The 11,852-nt window shown below is 46.7% G+C and overlaps 1 protein-coding gene across 2 annotated transcripts in view; it reads right to left on the reverse strand.

Annotated features, from left to right (window-relative positions):
• PTPA (protein phosphatase 2 phosphatase activator) overlaps nucleotides 1-11,852 on the reverse strand; it is a 99,014-nt gene that overhangs the window by 8,252 nt on the left and 78,910 nt on the right. The window lies entirely within an intron of this gene.

Genomic DNA, 11,852 nt, shown 5'->3' on the forward strand with positions numbered 1-11,852 from the left:
CGTGAGTCGATAGGGGGGGGGTGGGGGGGGGGGTTGTCTACTGATCAGGCCGCCTGGAATTCCAGCCAGGGTGAAAGTTCACTCCACTTCCCAGAGACTGAGGGGGCCTGGAGGAGGCTGAGCAAACACCAGCCAAGGCTGCACAGCTAACAGAGCTTTGCTGTTCTCCCGACACTGGGGAAGGGGCTTATGTGCTGGTGTGACAGGAACACACATCGTGAGATGAAAGGAAGGGGCCTATCGCTGTGGAGCTGGTTAGTCACAAGCTGACACACATGGGCGCAGTATGCTAGCTCTTTGCTCCTAATGTGAAGCAGCTCTCGCTTACAAATCAATACCACACAGCTCCTTTGGAGTGCCAGGGAACATGAACAGCTCCAGCATTCACACCGAGAGGTACAAACGCTGCCGCGTATCAGATGGGCACGCCAGTTGCACGCTCAGGGTCCCTGGTAACAAAATTTAGCCAAAAAGAGTGCCGCCCAAACAAACCAAAAAGATATCTTGTAAATGTGTTCATTTCAATCCAATTTTGGTAAATACACCATATATTTTGATGTTGAAATTTTCACAAAAATCCAAGCGAATATTGGCCTTTGTGATTACTTGGGAGCAATTTTTTGCAGCTGAAGAAACCATCGCACGGGTTGGAAGGTTTTCTTTTGAAGTTGATGTTTAGGTGGTGTATTTTACCAATTGTCTTTGAATACGATCATTTTTGGACATTGAAAAAAAACAAACACACATTATTGAATACAAACCATATTTCTACTATACATTTGAATCCTTAAATTCAGTCTAACTTGGGCTGAATCAAACAAGCACATGTGTGACGCCATTAAAAGAAAATATTTGCAGAAGCAGTGCGTATGTTGTCACCATTAGAGTGTCAACCTGGTCTTTACAGGCAATCAGACATGTGCGATTCGTTTCGTTCCGAATCGAAATTCAGACGAAATATCGTAAATTCGTAGATTCGGAGCATCCGAAATTTCCAAAATATAACATATCCGAAAGCATCCGAATCCGAAATGTTTCGGATTTGGAACGAATTTCGTCCAAATCCTGTGCGTGCGCTGTTAACATTTAAACGGATAAAAACAAATTAAGAAAAGGATTTGAATGTCCCTTTAATAGTAAAGACTAGAGCACAGCAACCAGAAATGACAAATGTGCCAATTCTGCTGCCCCACCTTAAGTTGAATGTTCGGGAATTCTTCCGAATCCGACACGAATTCCGACTCAAAATCCGAAACTAAACTAAATGAATTTTTAGCCGCTGCACATGTCTACTGGCAATCTGATTGGATGCAAGCATCTCATTATAACAGGCCATTGTGGAAGGTTGGATGGACCCGCTCAGGATAGCAACGTGGGAGCTGCCATTGCCGACTTCCCTATAAGGAGAAAATTCAGTCAGTCATTCTCATCCTTGCTTCAATACTTTGTCACCGACCAAAAACAAGTACTGTATGCAACCAGTGAAACTGGGGCTTCTAAAACCCAAGCGTATTTCAGGAATGTGACTTAGTAGTGAAGCAAGGATGAGAATGCCAGACTTGAAGCCGACAACAAGGTAGCAGTAGATGCTTCCATGTTTCTATCTTGAAAGACTCCATTTATCCCCCCAATGCTGAGGATCGCTTGGTGGGGTTTTTCAACATGCTCTTACCATGATTGCTGCAAAGGTGGGAAGCTCTTACTGCATGACATTTATGGTGGTAGACCTGCTCATCTGTGGCTAGTCAAGTGACTTGCAAAACGTTGTCTATGAGCTGCCTCTAAAGATCTATAGCTGTTACCCTCCTCTGTCATTCTCCTCCCCCGCAGCTGCTTTGTCTGTGAATTGGTGGGAACATTTCCTACTGGTGATGAACAGATGCAGCAGTGTGAGGATAAGCTGATAGAGGAACTTCACAAGAACAGATACTCAAAATGCTAACTAATAGGCAACTCTACCTTCACACACAACATGTCCTAACCACCCACAACATAACTCTGGACAAATATTGCATGGCAGAATCATTGATGAAGCCGTGGATTATTTAATGATTGGGGGGGAAAGCGGAATCTGCTGCTCCTTTGCTATAGTTGGACTTCTTTGGTTTAAATCTTGAAGAGGACCTGCCACTTTTCTGTGTCCAACCTCTACTAAGGAGGAATTCCTGGTAAAAGTAGATAAGAATGACGTGGCAAACAACTGTGTAAATCTGGCCATACACTGCTCGGATTTTGGCTGAATCAGCTGAAACCTGAGCTGTGGCTGGATCTGTTGGCTAATGCTACAGCGGTTGCTGCTGAAAAGAAAAGCCGGCAGTGGGGATTCCTCAATTCACGCTGTTTAATAAGGCCCCATTCACACTGAGCAGGATTCCAGCGACCCTCACCATCGGCATGCATTCACAAATAGAAAAATCGCGCTGATGTACAACATGGAGTTGTACATCAGAACAGCTCCATTGAATAACATTGGCCGGCGACTTCTCGCAATATCGCGTGGCAAAAATGCGCGATATCTCGGCGGAAATCGCTGGATTTATCGCTAAGTGTAAATGGGGCCTAACTGGTGGAATCCACGCATTTCCCTTGTTCAGCCTGCGCGGCTGGACAAGAGAACTTCTAAGTGTACATTTTTTAACTCTACTACAGCAAACCCTGCCAAGCCACTTCATCATGAAGCAATGCTCACTTCACAAGTAGCCCTGTCCCTTTATAACCCAATGTTGTGGACCTAAGAAGCTCTCCCACCAAGACATGTCATTGCGTTCTTACCAGCAGAAGGTAGGGACGCCAGTCTATACATGTGCCCCGTAATGTCCATGCTGTTTCAAGGAGGAGGCATCACACCACATTCCTCTTTACTGCCCGGGAATCATCATATGGTCAGCTGTTCCTGAAAGGCACCTTATTTTCAGCCAGCAAAAATTTTTATTGAATTAGGCCGTCCTTTCGAGCAGAACAGGGTTTAGGAAAGCTTTTATACGCTGATCCAGAAAGAGAGGTAGCATGAAGAGTGCAGAACCACAAATGAGTCCAAGGAGATTTTAATCTTATTTAAAATGTTAAAGGTTTCCTTGGACTCATTTGTGGTTTGGTGCTTATTGTGCTACCTTTCTCTTTCTGGATTCTGATGCTGGGTACCCCATTTGGGGTGACTCTGTGTCACAAGAGCCGCCTCACCAGGCCCACTGAGCCTTAGAATAGGGGTGGACCAGGGGCGTAACTAGAAATCACAGGGCTCCATAGCAAAATTTTGTATGGGGCCCTGTGATTTCTAGTTAGGTCCCTTGCAGAGCCCACCTGAGACCCCAAACAGCTCACCTGAGCGTGACCCTGCAGAGCCCACCATATACTCTATGGTGGGCTCTGCAGGGTCTCAGGTGGGCTGGTCACACCCCTGCACACTTCTTACCTTTAACCCCCGATCCGCTGCCTGCCTTTTCCTCCTGCACAGGGCCCCGCCTCCTCTTCCATCCCTAGGCCCCGTCTCCTCTTTCATTGCCGGACCCTGTCTCCCCTTCCATTGCCGGGCCCCTTCTCCTCTGACGTCACCGACCCCACCTTCTCTACCGCCTCCTCCTGCGCTGCCGGGTCCGACATCCTCCGCCGCAGCTGCTGGCTGTCACTGACACAGCAGCGGCTGTGAGGAGGAATGCGCCACTGCAAAGATCACTGACAGGTTGTCAGTGATATAACAGCGACACATTCCTCCTACACCCGCCAAAGACAGCCAGCAGCCTGACATGCTATAGCGGCCCGCGCGGCATCAGGGGAATGTCCTGGCCAGGCCCCCCTGTGCCCCGGGCCCCATAGCGGCCGCCTGGGTCGCTATGGCAATTGTTACGCCACTGGGATGGAAAAATTCATTTGAAATTTAGGAGTCAGTATGTCTAATCGAGGAGCCAGCAGGATTTTTAGGAGCCAGCTCCATTGACAACAACTAGAGGAAACCTTAAAAGTTAGGCGCCAGCTTTAGTTTTTTAAGGAGCATTGGCTACCTGACTCCTGGGCTTTATCCAACCCTGCATTAGAAATTGCTTGCACATCCTGTGGTATTACACCACTGATGATCCGTATGCCACACGCATGTCCGATACCTGTTCCAGACTTTCCAAAATACGCTAAAGGAGCCCCACGATGCACTGCATCAGCAGACCATGTGTCCTATGCCCAGCAATGTGACAGAAAATCAAGCAAAGGGATGCAGTGCCGACTGAAATGCAGAGTCTGCAGTTGCTGAACTTTTACTCCTGATCCAGCGACAGTACTTTCTGAGTCACTGACCTGGAACAAACCATGCAGCCACTGAAGTCCGAGTGGAGCCAGCTTTTCTTATTTGCATGCCTGTTCCATGTCAGTGGCTCGGAAAGCAATGAAGTAATTAGCCTAGTATTAGCTTAGGACAGCCAGGAGCTAGCATTGTCAAAAAGGAGAGGCCAGTAATGGCGGCCTCCGTATCTCTCTCAGCACAGGTTTTTCTGGAAGGGAAAGGTTTTAGGATAACTGTCTGTCTTTTGGGTATAGGTTCACTTTAGTATTGAGACTGCTATAGGACTTCTTGTGTCAAAACTACAAATCCCCTAATGCTGAGGGTTTACAGTTCTACAACAGCTGGAAGCCCATAGATTAGGAAAAGGAGACTGCTGGTCCTGGAGCTGAAGGAAATCACCAATCTCTAAATGACAGGACACAGTCAACAGTGTGTGAGGGAAGAGCTATCGCAGTCAGCATTGTCAGGGCAGGAAGTGAGGGAAATCGCCACAACGAGGACATAGCAACAAAGAACTCACCGGATTTGATCCTCTCCCTGCTGCATCCAAAATGAAAACGTTTCAGCTGGGGTCCAAGATTACACACAATATCTGCTGCTGCTAAAGCCGACCAATCGAGAGTTAAGCTCGCTATACACACTACGAATTTCTCTCGAATCCCTGCTAATGGCTATTGTATTGGAAGAGCAGATGTTGGATATCTGAACAGCGCCTAAATCTGATTGGATGCAGTCATCTGTTTGGCTGAAAATGTTCAGACTGGATCTTGGGGCAAAAATTAATTGACAGATCGACTATTGTTGAAGGAGAACTATTTTCACCCAGCCTCATAGTTCGAGCCGACGTGTGACAATGAAACTGTCACACGTCGGCTCAATAGATCGGGAAGTGAGGGAACACATACCGTCGCTCGCTCACTTCTTGATCATCTCCCTGCAGAGAGCCGTGACTGTCACTCACGGCTCCCTGCAGGGATTTCCCCCCCCCTCCCCGCTCCGATCCTCCAGTGCTGACTGGCGGAACGGACGGGGGAGGGGGCGGGTACAGCTGGCTCTGCCTCTAGATAAGCAGAGCCAGCTGTCAATCACGCAGCTGGGTGGATCTCGACAGTGATGTCAGGATCCGTCCCGGCTGCGGCGGTCTCAGTATACCGCGAGCTGTAGCTTGCGGTATACTGAGCTTTGGGTCACGTGAGGACGCTAGTTTGTGTCCTCCCGTTACCCTTAGGATAACTATGGGGAAAAGCCCTGACCCCATAGTTCTCCTTTAAGCATGGGGGGTGCCGACAAGATCAACCACAACTTGATCTAAACACTAAATCTAAACATGTTCACGCTGGAAGTGATGAGATTAAGGTGGGACATGATTTTGATGTATAAGATATTCAATGGTGATAGCAACATCAGCAATAAACTTTTTACTGTAAACTCCATAACAAGGACTAGAGGCCACCACCGAAAACTGGTGGAGAAAGGATTTAACCACAATAGGCGTTGGGGCTTCTTCCCAGTTAGAGCGGTTAGGGTCTGGAACTCACTGCTACAAGCAGTGGTATCAGCTGAGAGTATTGAATCATTCAAAAAGCATTTGGACAACTTCGTCAGAGACCGCAACATAAAGGGGTACAGGCAGCCTTAAAAACAAGATCGCACAGGGACTCGTGTACACACGCATACACATGCAGAATCACATACATACACGCAATAGGTTGAACTTGATGGACCTGTGTCTTTATTCAACCTCAAATACTATGTAACTTGAATTGTGTCCGATTCAGCAGCGTATGGTCAGCTTTCGCTTCCACCACCATACAGTGTACAGCTCAGCGTAAAGCCTAAAGCTGGCCATACACCAGTCATTTTTTTTTTCCATTCAGCCCCGTGGATTGGCTGCATTCACCGTCCGTCTGAGAATTTCTGAACCGGCACCTTCGACGCAAGTCAACTGAAACAGGGATTGTTAACGGGAAAGTGAGGGGAGGTCACACAATGAACTTCGGCCGTGTCGGGAAAAACAATGTCAGTGCTATATAAAGTAACATAGCATCAAATGTAGCAAATATTTGAATCGTCGACACTTCAAATCAGGATTCTCTTATTCGATACGTCACTATGAGTCTCTGATGTGTTAGCATTCAGTCTCTGTTGATTTGCAGTTGAAAAGTATAATGTGATTGTTACTTTTTCAGTGCCCTGTTGAATGCAAATGTAAAAACAAAATATCACATACAGTACTCAAGTAGCTTCTAAATGGAAGTGATTGACTATACATCAGCCAAGTCTGTGCCCCCCCCCCCAGCATGGCGCTGTGCTCAGGTAGGCTCTGTCCTCTCACCTGGCCTCTGCGTGCTGGAGGTGCAGACGGGGACAGAGAGACATAGCAGGAAGGAGGCAGCGCAGACATCCAGGAGACGGGCTCCCAGATTAGAGAGGTATGTGGGTGGAACCTTACACAGGATGTGAAGCCGGCAGAGGGGGGAGGAGATGGAGGAAGGACTGAATCACAGGCTCCAGGAACTTTTCACCTCACTAATTCTATTCAGCCCATGTGCTCAGCCTCTTCTACGGGTTAAACACAACTGTGCCTTTACAGCTGTGCTGGGGTGTACGTTAACCCCTTCTTCCCAGGACTTCCAAGCGTCCCTTTCTGAACCACAATACTTAGAGCTGTGGTTACAGAACGCACATGAGTCCCTCATCTTCTAGAAATATTTATGAAAAGATCTGCAATGCTCACAAAATTGCAGAAGATGTTTTAGGTAAAGCTGGCCAAACACTGTTCAAGTACAATTGCCTGCCGACCCAAGCAGTGTGTGGCCTTCTCAGGAATGGGGATGGGGGTTCAACAAAAGTTGATTTTTGTTGAAGGTAACGGATCACACATCAGCATATCAGCTGCAGTCACTGTTCAGGTACTCTGACAGTGGCACACTCAGTGGCGTCGAATGGGGTGACACCATTGCAGGGGTGACACCAAATCACTGAGTCATTTTGGTGTCATCCCCTCTAAAAAGTCGGGCACTCGGTCATGGAGCGAGAGCCCGACAGTGTCAGGAGAGAGGGGGGAACCCGGCGGCATACCTCATCCTGCCGGGTGAAGGTCCCCTCCTCTCTCTGCCTGCATCCATCACCAAGATGGCCGCCAGCAGGCGTCAATCAGATGGCCGCGCATGCGCGATGACATCATCGCGCACGTGGGAGGTGATGTCACTGGCACGCGCGATGACGACACGGTGGGGTGTCACCCGGCCTCGGGATGCCCCTGGGCACACCCACTGCTGTCAGGAAACAATAGCCCAGCAGGGGTGGGATGCCCCTAGCCGCACTGTTTAGCGTGGATGGGGGAATCTGTTAGATTTTGTTTCGTTCAGTCTGTGGGCTGAAAGATAAAAAACTGTTTCTAGTGTAGTTTAAGATGTGATTGTAGAGAGAAGCTGACTTTCTGCCCAGTAATACTTGGAAGCTTGTCTCGCTCCGCAGCTCTCTGTCAATGACGGAGTGCCCCACTTTTGGGAGGGGGTGACACCTAAATGACTGTCACCCGGTGCGGGCTGCACCCCCCTTGTGACACCACTGATTTAAAACACTATTACGAATGATGCATTCTGGGATTGCATATAGTGCACGCATATACGCACATACACGCGCATATACCCTGTTTCCCCGAAAATAAGACCTAGTACTATTTTTGGGAATTGCTAAAATATAAGACCCACCCCGAAAATAAGACCTAGTTGTGACAATTCCCAGGGCCGGTGGTGGCATAAGGGGGAACTTGAAGAGCTGCAGGAGAGAGTCAGTGGTGCCAACGAAGCCAGCTCTAGCGGAAGCGAGGCGGCAGCGCAGGGAGCAGACCCGCATAAGCCGATGCTTCCTCTATAGCGCCGGGTCCTGTCACAGGCGGAGTGATACCAAATGCCACCCTGCACAGAGGTAAAGTTTCACACTGGATTACTGCACAGGTATGGGAGTAATACACAAAGCTCACAAAGATTCAAGTAAGAATACTCATGGCTTGTATATTTAGTAAGTATTTTCTTATCCTGTAGTTCAGCTTTAAGAATGTTAATTTCAAATTGGTATCATTAGGAGATGACTGTGATGGAAGCAGCTGATACCAACATGTTTCACACAAGTTCTGAGGCAGCAACGCCAATTCAAATCAGTTTTATTGTAAATGAAGCCTATGTTATAGAAAAAGTACTGTATGTTGTACAGATCTTTAGGGCTTGTTCACACCAATTATGGTGCGTTCCAGAGCGGTAGCTGCTGGAACTCACGGCAATCGCTCACAAAACTTCCCCCTGCGTTCTGGGGCGGGAGGGGGCGTGGTGGTGCATTGAAGTCAATGGCACCGCAGCGGCTACCGCTCTGGAACGAACAGCAATTGGTGTGAACAAGCCCTTAAAGAAATGTTCTCTCTTACCCCTTATTACAGCGCTGGGTGCCTGAGCAACCAACCAGCAAGCACCAGAAATGTCACATGGGAGGAAGGGAAATAAGTCACATATTCTCTTCATTGCCAACATATGAACAGTGCAGTGGGGAAGTAATGTTAGGTGAGTATGTACTGCTGCTGGGGCTACTACTAATAGTAAGCCTGTTGCATTGTTGTGCATTAACAAAACAAATGTTCGCTTTAGGGATTAACAAATTCGTTTTCTTGTTCTATTAAAGGAAGTCTGTACTGAGGGAAATATGAAGGCTGCCATTGCTGAGCTCTGCTTCTATAAATACTGCTTGCCTGGCTGTCATACGGATTTAATGAGTTTAGTACTTCCCGAGTCCCTGATATAACACCCCCACTCTATTGTTGCCAGGGGAGAGGCAGGCTCACACTCCTATGCCTCTGCAAACAACATCTTCAGAAAGTCAGTATTTGCATAGAAACTTCAAGAGCATTGGGCTTTTGTATTCAGACAGCTGGTGCCTATAGTTGCTTGAATACGTTCTGTTCGGTCGATCATTTTCCACCCGCTTTTTTTAAATCAACTTTTGTTGACCTGGGTGCTACTTGCATTGCCGCCCACAGCTCAAACTTTGGCTGATTCAGCAGGAATTGGACGAAATTCCAACAGTCTATGGCTAGCCTAAGATCCAATTAACACCCCGGCATTGCAGTAAGACACATTATGTGCGCTTGCACTTTGGAACAATTCATTGTGAATGGCACCCCAATGCTTCTCTAAATTGCAAGTGTTCTGTAATGCACTGCGGAACAATGCACGTGTCCTATGCCTTGCAAATGTTTTATGTGTTGAGGTGCATTGCAGACCATTCATTTTAAATGGGCTAACTAATGCAGTGTACTGCAACACACGAGAACGCATTAACTGTAGCACACTGCGTTGTGGTGTGATTAGGCCATAACACCTCACTTTTCCAATGCAAAAAAAAGATGCCATTTGTGAAAGGGCCCTATGACCTTATTGTTCCCTACTGCAGTTAAGCGATACAATCTGGTCCAGGAACCGTACTAATCTGGTGACTAGACAATGAAACAGCAGTTGCACACTGGTCACATCATCCGTGTTCTCACCTCCTTTAAATACAGTATGTTCAAATAGTACTCGCCAAAGCAATAGAGCCCTGACTGGAAGTGCTGGGCCTCCCACTCCCAATGACCACTGGTCAGGAGAGGATTACAGGAAGTGAATGCAAAATTTAAGTATGTGTACTAGTTTTATGTGTTTTGTTTTAGAGTTCTGCTTTAAAGTGAACCTAAGATTTGCCCATGAGAGAAAAGCAAAGGATTTGCCTTAATTCTCTCCTCCCCAGAAACACATAATAACCTAGTGAAAGCTCCACACCACTCTTAATTGGAGCATACACTTAATTGGAGCATACAGAACAGTACCAGTCCCCATGCACTGGTACTGTTGCATGAGAGAAAGTAGACTGATTCACATGCGCCTCCATACCCTTTCATCACTCTTAACGGCTGAATGGGGTCACTGACATCACAAGAGGGGAGCAGCCCACACTGGGTGACACCAAAATGATTGACAGTAGTTTTGTATCATCCTCTCTGAAAAGTCAGGCACTCTGTCATGGATGGAGAGCCCGAAAGCTGATCTAAAGAGAAGCAGACCAAGCGGCATAAGGTATGCCGCCGGGTCCCCTCCTCTCTTGTGCAGCTGTCGGGCTGCACATTCCCTCCTCTCTTTGCCGACTTCCATCGCCAAGATGGCGGCTGGCAGTGAAGGGCACATGACGTCAGTACGCGACGGCCGCTGGCATCGAAGAGCACATGACATAACATGTATACATAATGCATGCGCACCGGGCGACACCTGACTTGGTGATGCTGCTGAACAGGGTACAAGGGACCAAAGTAAATGAGAGTATGTGCAGCTGTAGAGGAGGCATTAAAATCACCCTGTTTCTGTGTGTAGTATGGACAGATGACAGGTTTGCTTTAAGTTCTTAGATCAGATTTTTTATTTTATAGCCACTACAGGTTTACATTATAAAACATACATTTAATGACATTTTAATGAAAAAATATCATAAAGCTTTGTTTGATTATCTATCCACAGAGAGTATAAAAGACTACGAGTACTGGGCATCCCCAGAGAGGCTGAGGCGAGACGTGACATTTGGCTCCAGAGCCACTGTTTGGGGACAAGTGACTTCAACTGTGGCAAGTGCTATTTCCAGCAACGTAGTGGAAATTCAGCAAGGATTTCTCCGATCAGCAATTAGCACAGAAGAAGCCATCGTTACAACACTGCCACCATATCAAAGTCAACATGGTTTGTGGTTGACACTTTAAAGAGCGCGGTTATGAAAATACACGTGTATCCACATAACAATGCGAAATGCTTTATAAAAATACATTTGTAAGTTTCAAAAGATGTCATATCACTTGGTCTTTTTGTGGTTACTACAAACCACAATTAACCCTCCACAGCCATCTGTGTGACCTCTATGGTTGGCTGGACAGCGTCTCAAACTAACACGAAGTTCAGAAAAATCAGTGCTTCCTACTTTCAGTTGCAAACTAACAAAATACTTGTGGGAATCAAAATACTACTGAAAGGTATTCCTTTGTATGTATATGTGTTTATTATATATGTGTGTATTATATTATATACATATATACACACACCACCTGGCCAAAAAAAAGTAACCACCTGGATTTAGATAGGAAAGAGCCTTCCATTGGATAAAATTAGTCTAAGTGCATCAATGTTATGTCCCCAAAAAACAAGATGAGCCGCCTACCTGAATATACTGAATGATCAGGTTTCTTCAGCAATGGATTTTTTCTTCCCTGATGACAAGGGCATATTCTGAGATGGCAATGCAAGGATTCACTGGGCTCAAATTGTGAAAGGGTGGTTCAGTGAGCATGAGACACCATTTTCAAATTTGGACTGGCCACCACAGAGTCCAGATCTTATCTCCACTGGGGAATTTTAGGGATGTGCTGGAGAAAACTTTACGCAGTGGTCAGACTCTCCCATCATAAGCTTATCAAAGCAATGCCATGGCAAATGCATGACATATTTGAAGATAAAGGTGGTCCAACGAGTGTGTGCTTTTTTTTTTTTGGCCAGGCAGTGTGTGTGTATATATA

The sequence above is a fragment of the Nanorana parkeri genome, unplaced genomic scaffold (assembly GCF_000935625.1).
Source record: "Nanorana parkeri isolate BGI_ZX_2015 unplaced genomic scaffold, ASM93562v1 scaffold1607, whole genome shotgun sequence".
NCBI classification, from domain to species: Eukaryota; Metazoa; Chordata; class Amphibia; order Anura; family Dicroglossidae; genus Nanorana; species Nanorana parkeri.